Source organism: Rhincodon typus, chromosome 40 (genome assembly GCF_021869965.1).
Source record: "Rhincodon typus isolate 14 chromosome 40, sRhiTyp1.1, whole genome shotgun sequence".
Lineage (NCBI taxonomy): Eukaryota > Metazoa > Chordata > Chondrichthyes > Orectolobiformes > Rhincodontidae > Rhincodon > Rhincodon typus.
The window spans coordinates 5316286-5325396 of NC_063371.1; positions in this window are offsets into that span (position 1 = coordinate 5316286).

The following is a 9111-nucleotide window of genomic DNA, read 5'->3' on the forward strand; positions in this document are numbered from 1 at the left end:
TTCTTTGAAACTGAAAGAACTCGTAGTTATATTTTTCATGCTGTAAACAGAGGGCGGAGGAGAACCCAAGTGGAACTTGGGTGATGAGGCCGCCCAGAGGAAAACAGAGGGAGTGCTAATGGTGGTAAAGGAGGGATAGGGATGCAAAATAGATGTAAACTAAAGATGTGAAAAGAAGAAAGTAATTCTGCTTTGCTGAGATCAAAGCTAGCAAGAAATGTAATGGTGGTGGTGGTACTGATCAAAATAGAGGACAGAGTTGTGCTTTGAAATTGCTGAATTCAGTGTTGAGTCTGAGCAGAAAATGAAGTGTTATTTCCTCCAGCTTGCATTGGGTTTTGTTAGAAGACTGTAGTAGGTCCAGGATGGAAAAGGTAGCTTAAGTGCTCAATGGATCATTGATATGGCAAGCAACTGCAAAGTGGAGATCATTCTTACAGACAAGCGCATGTGTTCTGCAGAGTGGTCACCCCAGTGTGTGTTTCATCTCACCAATTTAAAAAAGACCATATTGTGAGCAGCAAATATAATGGATGAGATCAAAAGAGGTACAATTAATATACAGCTTCACCTGGATTGTTTGTTTCGGGCCTTGAACAGTGAGGAGGGAGGTGACATGTTCTCCATTTTCTTCAATTGATGATTCCACCCCCCACCCTTCCATCATGTTTGACAAGGGCCTCAACTGTGTCTGACCCATTTTCTGCACTTCTGTCTCTATCCCATCCCCTCCCTACACGAACAACAGGGTTCCCTTTGTCTTCAATTACCACCCCATCAGTTTTCACATTCAAAGGTTCATTCTGTGCCATTTTCACAGGATACCACCACCAAACACATCTTCATCCTCCCTCCACTGTCAGCATGCTGCAAGGAATGTTTCCTCTGCAACATCCCAGTCCACTCCAGCAGCTCTCCTTTCATTTCCTCATCTCCCCCAGTCTTTCCTCACCCACTTTCTCCATTTTCTCCTTTTGACACCTATCACTTATATCTATTTTACATCTCCATCTCTTCTTCATCACCACTGGCACGCTCTTTGCCTTCTATTCTCGGCACCCTCCTCCCTCTTTGTCAATTACATAAAGAACAGCATTTTCCATTCCCTGTCAGTTCTGAAGAAGACACAAACATTAACTCTATTCCTCTTTTCACCGAGGCTGCCAGACCTGCAGACTTGCTCCAGCATTTTCGGTTCTTAGTTCAGATTTCCATCATCATTTTCACACAGAGTGTAGTGCGTATATTGAATGAGCTGCCAGAGGAAGTGGTGGAGGCTGGTGCAATTTCAATATTTAAAAGGCATCTGCATGGGTATATGAATAGGAAGGGTTTGATCAGTTATGGGCCAAATGCTGGCAAATAGGACTAGATTAATTCAAGATATCTGGTGGGCATGGATGACTTAGACCGAAGGGTATGTTTCCATGCTGTACAGCTCTATGACTCTATGTGCAGTATTTTGCTTTTGAAGAATAGTCTGGGTTTTCTAAAAATATACGTTTCAATCACAGGGTCCCTCGAATGTGCTATGTACCTAAATCTTATGTTCATTCAAAAGGGCTGAAAGACAGACCTCATTTCCGGTGTACTGAGTTCCAGAAGATTGCAATGCGGGAAGCCTGCACCTACTACAAACAAATTCATCTCATTTCAACTGCCTTACGTGCTCTCCCGAATTTAAAAATTGCCCATAAAGATAATATCTTATTTGACAGTGTGATTGCTTCCAAAACAAAACTCGGTAGCCATTTGATGAACTATAAAGTTATCTCTTAGTCTGAAACCTGTCTTAAAACATTGGGATCTGAAAGTCAGTTGGATAGTTGCCAGTCCAAAAATAAATCTGCATTACAATTATTGCAACTTAAGGGACATTGGAAGGAAGGGGTTTCTGTACACAGATTTACTGGAACAACCTACATCTAGCAATTATGATGGGTTTGTTAGAAACTACTTACCAAAAACATCCCATGAGTAAGGAATTATTTAAATGTGCCTTTCATACGTACACATTCCATGAAAACAAGGACAAATAAACACACACAGAAATTAATTTTTAACTCTCCAAACTCCGAAGTGTTCACCTTACTTTAAGAAAGCACCTTACACAATCTATTGCAAACAAATGACCCTCTTCATGTACAGAGTGGAATTTTACGTGCCACAATTTGCTATGTTTTTCTCCTCATCTTCTTTAAGTGCTACATCTCGCTGTAGCTTCCTAACATTCTTTTATTATTCCTGAACTCAATGGTAGACTTTTTGTGGACATGGGAGAGGTTTTGCATAGAGACAAATACTTGTGATAACCAGACAGCAATAATCATGGGTCACTTTAATCTGCATATAAATTGGAATAATCACAGATTGCCAGGAGTGACCTAGATGCAAAGTTGCATACATGATTGTTTCTCAGAACAGTACGATCTGGAACCCACCAGCAAACCTAGATATTGTCCACATCTGGCTGAATTTTGACATGGACCTGCTTCAGTACCTGATAAATTGTAAATATTGCTGAATATTGTGCAGTTATCACCAAATATCACTACTTTTGACCTTACGATGGGGGAAAGGTTAGTGATGAAGCAAATAAGTTTAGTTGACCCTGGTGGAACCCAAACCGAGCATCAGTGAGCAGGTTAATGCTTTGCAAGTGCTGCTTGACAGCACTGTTGACGGCACCTTCCATCACTTCACTGATAATCGAGAGTCGAACAATGGAGTGATAAATAACTCTGGTGGATTTGTCCTGCTTTTTATATTTAGTACATAAGTGCGCAATTATCCACAATGTCAGACAGATCCAAGTGTTGTAAATTGGTGAGGGGTGCCTTGAGTTCCAGAGCACAAGTCTTCTGCACGATTTCAAGGTGGGACCCTTCCGAGGAAGGGTCACCGGACCCGAAACATTAACTCTGTTTTCTCCTTCACAGATGCTGCCAGACCTGCTGAACTTTTCCAGCAACTTTGTTTTTGTGTCTTCTGCACTATTGTTGTAATATTGTCACAACTTATGAGTTTTACAGTATCAAGCACCTTTATTGATATCATCGAGACTGAATCAAACTGGCAAAAGACTGGTGTCTGCTGGGGACCTCAGGATGAGGCCAAGATAGATCATTCACTCAGCTGAAGGTGGTTGCACATGCTTCAGCCTTATCTTTTGCATTGATGTGCCTAATATTATTACTCATATTACAGTGTGATGACCTACATGATCTACCCAAATCATCCCTTGAGCGAAGAACTCTCACAGCGAGCAGTTCTTTTGGTGATAGAGCTAGAGAGGCCATGAAAAGGAATAAAAGTCACTGAAAGGTAAGATAACCAGTTGCTGCCCTTTATTTCCTCATGCTGTACTGTCATGATTTTGGAGAGATGCCTAACAAGGCCTATTCAATGTCCAATGTTCAAATGTGACTATACCTTAGAATGACACCAACCCTTTGGTTGGTGGGAAGCACTGGAGCAGCAACATACTCTCACAGTCTCCTGCTGAAAGGTAATCATGACCCCTTGCACCAATTCCCTCCTCCAATGTGCAGGCTGTCTTGATATTCCATTTCTGTAGATAGACAGCTGAGGTGATGCAATGCACCAACTGGGAACCCCGCTTATAAGCATGCACTCTGTTTCTTGAGGAATGGTACAATCCATTGGAAAAAAATCGTAGAAGATTGGCCAAGTTCTTCAAAATTGTTCATGTTAGAACCATCAGCTTAATTAACACGCTTCTCAAAACTGCTTTATTGGGTAGTCATATCATATTATTTTAAGAAACCTCAAAGGTTAATTTGCTCAAACTGTTCTTCCATCAGCATTCACCATTTCTATAAGCCCTACTGTTTCATATATATTCAGGTTTACTCGATAGAACACATATTCTTAATATTTTACCCCCAAATTTTTGATTGCAGACAGATTTGCATCTGAACGTTTTTCCTCAAAACAGTTAGTTTTAATTTCAAATATTTTATATCAACATTCTCTTGATCATGACACCTTGTGTGGCCACCCACCTGTAAGACTGGTCACGTCTGCAGGAATTCTGCTTACAGTTTAAACTTGTGTTTAATACTTCAGTCCACATTAAAAATTACAGCAGGAGCGCGAACCTCAACTGAATTCAGAGGCAGAGTTCCTGAGGTCAAGATTTAAAAAGTGACATAGAGCAAGAGGATTGGCTGCTTGGGAACGAACTTTAAAAACTGAGTGAGTAGTACCAGGAGGAAGACAGAGTGTGGAATCCTTATTTTTGTTGTTTGTAGTTTGTTAGGACAGAGAGAGACGGAAAAAAAATCTGATTTGGTGAGCAGTAGATAAGGTTGAGTAATTGGTTCCTCGTTTATTGGATATTGTTGATAAGGTTCACAATAGCAGGAGAGCTCAGCCCCGTGAAATGCTCCTTTATGTGCAATATGTGGGAAGTCAGGGACAGTTCCAGTGATATGGTGACTGTATGCAGGAAGTGTTTTCAGCTGCAGCTCCTGATGATAGCATGGATTGCTGGAGCTGCGCATGGCGTCACCATGGAGCATCTGTGATACTGAGGACATGTGGATTGCACATTAAGTGAGTTGGTCACACCACAACTAAGGACTCAACAGTCAGAAAAACTTTGGGTAGCACCAGGAAGACCAGTAAGCATGGGCGGGCATTGCAGGAGTTCTCTGTGGTCATTCCCCTCTCAAATAGGTATCCTCTCGGGATGTTTGTTTCCCTCTTGGCTCCTTCACCTCTTTCCACAGACCACAGTCTTGCATCTATTTCCTTCAGAACTCAACCAGCTTGGTCACTGTGCATGCTTGCATATCATTTTCAGTTATTATTATCATTCAGTAAATTAATGATAAAATGTCAATCAAAAAATTAAAAATAAGGTCTGCTCAATGACTCAGGGATGGGAGGTGCAAAATTATCCAGCAATTTGACAACATTTGTTTTATTTTTCTCTTTAATATCTCTCTTTAAGAAGTGTGCTTTGGCAGACAAAGAACCAGGAATGGCACAAAAATGTGTTTTCCTTCAAACTTAATGCTGAGAGTTAACTTTGCTCAAAGATGAAAAGTCCATCACCAATGAAGGTTCTTAACTATTTAAACAAAGCTGGCACAGATGCTCTTTTGAACAAAACTCTCCACTGAACAAGCTGGACATTTTCTTGGTCAATCATCCAGGTCTTCTGGCTATGTCCACGGGAGACTGGCATCTCAGACTTTGAAGGACAATCCTGAAGTGGAGTGGGAATTAAACATTCAGAAAGATGGGATTCTCCCTCCACCCATCACTTTATCTTCTGGGCCTCCAAACCAATGTTTTCAAACAAATACAGAAATTTCTAGAGAAACTCAGGACGCCTGGCAGCACCTGTAGAAAGAAAGAAAGCAGAATAAACCTTTCAAGTCTAGTTCTGGAGTAAAATCATACTCTGGTTTCCCATGAACAAAAACAGAGTTGCTGGAAAAGCTCAGCAGGTCTGGCAGCATCTGTGAAGGGAAAAAACAGAGGTAACGTTTTGGGTCTGGTGACCCTTTCTCAGAACTGATGGTGACTGGGAAAACGTGAGTTTATATGCAGAAAAAAGGAGAGGGGGAATAGGGTAGGGAGTGATAGAGAAGAGCAGTTGGACAGACAAAGAGTTGATAACGATCAGGCTGGGAGGGTGAATAGTTGTTAATGGGGACTGTTAGTGACTAACAACAGGGGGTGTGTAGTGGCAGGCTATGTGGTAACAAGGCCTGGTGTGTGGGGGGGGGGGCTGGGACATGGGAGAGTTTAGGCCCTAAAATTATTGAACTTGATATTGAGTCCGGAGGGCTGCAGGGTACCCAAACAGAAAATGAGGTGTTGTTCTTCTAGCTTGCATTAAGCTTCGCTAGAATACTGCAGCAAGCCAGAGACAGACATGTTGGTTAGGGAACAGGGTAGTGCATTAAAGTGGCAGGCAACAGGCAATTCAGGTTCTTTTTTGTGAGCAGAATGTAGATGTTCTGCAAAGTGGTCACCTATTCTACGCTTCATTTCCCCAATGTAGAGGAGACCACATTGTGAGCAACGAATGCAGTAGACTAGATTCTGGGAAGTCTAGGTGAAGTGTTGCTTCATCTGGAAGGTATGTTTGGGCCCTTGGATACTGGGGAGGGAGGAGGTAAATGGGCAGGTGTTGCACCTTCACCGGTTACAGAGGAAGGTGCCGTAGGACTGTGGGGGGGTGTTGGGGGTGAAGAAAGTGTGGACCAGGGTGTGCCTGAGGGAACTGTCCCTGCGGAAGGTAGACAAGGGAGGGGAGGGGAATATGTGTCTGGTGGTGGCATCTTGCTGGAGGTGGCAGAAATGGTGCCTGATGATCTTCTGGATGTGGATGCTGGTGGGATTGTAGGTAAGGACAAGGGGAACTCTATTGCTGTTGCAAGAGGGAAGAGAAGGGATGAGGGCAGAAGTGCAGGAGATAGGTCGGACCCGGTTGAGGGCCCTTTCGACCACGGTGCTGGGAAATCCTCAGTTGAGGAAAAAAGTGGACATTTCGGAGTTGTCGAAGTTGGCCTCATCTGAACATATACAATGGAGACGGAGGAACTGAGAGAATGGGATGGAGTCTTTACAGGAAGTGGGGTGTGAGGATGTATAGTCCAGGTAGCTGTGGGAGTCAGTGGGTTTGTAGTGGATATTAGTGGCCAGTCTATCCCCAGAAATGGAAACAGAGATGTCGAAGAAGGGAAGGAAGGAGTCAGAGATAAACCAGATGAAAGTGAGGGCAGGATGGAAATTGGAGGCGAAATTGATGCGGTTTTCCAATTCTGGACGAGAGAGGGAAGCAGCACCGATGATATCATTGATGTATCGGAGAAAGAGTTGTGGATGGGGGCCAGGGTAGGACTGGAACAAGGAATGTTCCACATACCTCACGAAGAGACGGGCATAACTAGGGCCCATGCGGGTACCCATGGCAACCCCTCTTACCTGAAGAAAATGAGAGGAGTGAAAAGAGGAGTTGTTGAGGGTGAGGACGAGCTCGGGCAAGCAGACGAGGATAGTGGTGGGTGGGGATGGTTCAGGTCTTTGCTCCCGGAAGAAGCAGAGAGCCCGAAGAACCTCCTGGTGGGGGATGGATGTGTAAAGGGATTACACGTCCACGGTGAAGAGGAGGCAGCTGGAACCAGCAAACTAGAAGTTTTGAAACTGGTGTAAGGCGTCAGAGGAATCATGGATGTATGTGGGCAGGGATTGGACCAGGGGAGAGAAGACTGAGTCAAGGTAGGAAGTGATGAGTTCTGTGGGGCAGGACCAGGCTGAAACAATGGGTCTGCCTGGACAGTCCTGTTTGTGGATTTTTGGGAGGAGGTAGAAGCGAGATGTGCAGTGCTGGGGGACTATCGGCTTGGAAGCAGAGTGGGGGAGATCACTGCATGAAATTAGATCAGTTACCGGAATAGATACAATGGCCTGATGTGTCATGGTGGGGTCATGGTCCAGGGGAAGGTAGGAGGCAGTATCTGAGAGTTGGTGCTCAGCCTCTGCAAGGTAGAGGTCAGTACACCAGACTACAACAGCACCACCCTTATCGGCAGGCTTAATAACAAAGCGAGGGTTGGATCTGAGTGCACAGAGTGCAGTCAGTTCGGAGGGAGATAGGTTGGATTTGGTGAGAGGGGCAGAGAAATTGAGGCGTCTAATATCATATCAACAGTTCTCAATGAAAAGATCGAGTGCAGGTAAAAGGTCGGAGGGAGGGATCCAGGTGGAGGGAGAGTGTTGGAAATGGACGAAAGGGTGTGTGGGACGGGGAGAGGACTCTTGCCCAAAGAAATAGGCATGGAGGTGAAGACGGCGGAAGAAGAGTTTGGCGTCATGTCGTGCCCGAAATTCGTTAATGTGGGGATGCAGAGGAATAAACCTGAGGCCTTTGCTGAGTACAGAACATTCAGCATCAGACAGCGGAAGGTGAGGAGAGATGGTGAATACCCGACAGGAGGTGGGGGGGTTGGGGGAGGGGATGAAGTCAGAGGCAAGGGGAGGAGAGTAAGGTTCCAGAGGTCCAGATGGGTATCTCTGAGTTGTTGCATCTTGTGGGCCTTGATGCCTGAAAAGAAAAGAAAAAGTTTCTTGTTAGCACGACAAATGAGCCGGAGGATGAAGTGGAACTGTGGAGTGGTGCAGCCCTGAGCCAGTGTGTTGCAATGCTGTTGGAGGTAAAGGTTAAGAGTGTGCATGTGGCGCCGCATGGCACTGAGTGTAGATCTCAGGATGCAGCGAGAGCAGCTGTCCTTGGAATGTTGAACATCACAGGAGGTATCTGTGATCCTGAGAGAATTCAAAACATGAGGGATGAAACTTCAGTTGGAACCCAGGTGGGGGGAAGCAGTCACTGAGGAATGTGACATGGCTGTGGAAATGAGTTTTAGCAAATACTTGGTCAAACACCAGGAGTGACAATGAAATTAATGTCTGTGGGCAAGATTACAGGTGCAGCCCTGTTGAGTTTCACTAGCAATTTCAGGGGATTTTATTTTTCACATCTTAAGCATCTGTAGTTGTGTTTTAATTTTATAATCAACCTGTTCAGAGACACATCTGCAGCACGTCGGACTTGAATCCAGGCTCCAACTGGGTTCAGGGATAGATAGGCGACCACAGCACCACAAGAAGCCTGCGAAATTAACTTTTTCAGATGTGTGAATGCCACCTCCATGGAGCAGGTGGGATGTGAACCCGACTATCCTGGCTGAAAAACACAGACACCATCGCTGCACCACAAGAGTACTACAATTATTCTGATGCTTCCCCCAACCCCCGTGAGCCATAGGGAAAGTACCTTCATATCCAGCTGCTGGCCTTGGAGGGCACGTGTAGCTTCGCCGCTAGGAGCAATGGTCGGGGAGAGGGCTGCGCTGCTCGCGCGCCGCCCTGACTGCTAACGGTTTCGGCTGAGGCAGCGCACGTGAGCGTGGTGCCGGCAAGCTCCTTCATTCCAGCAGCATTGCTGGGGGCGCGCCGCCCGGGAATAAGGCGATGCCAGGTAAGTAAATAGATAACAAGGTGTAGAGCTGGATGAACACAGCAGGCCAAGCAGCATCAGAGGAGCAGGAAGGCTGGCGTTTCAGGCCT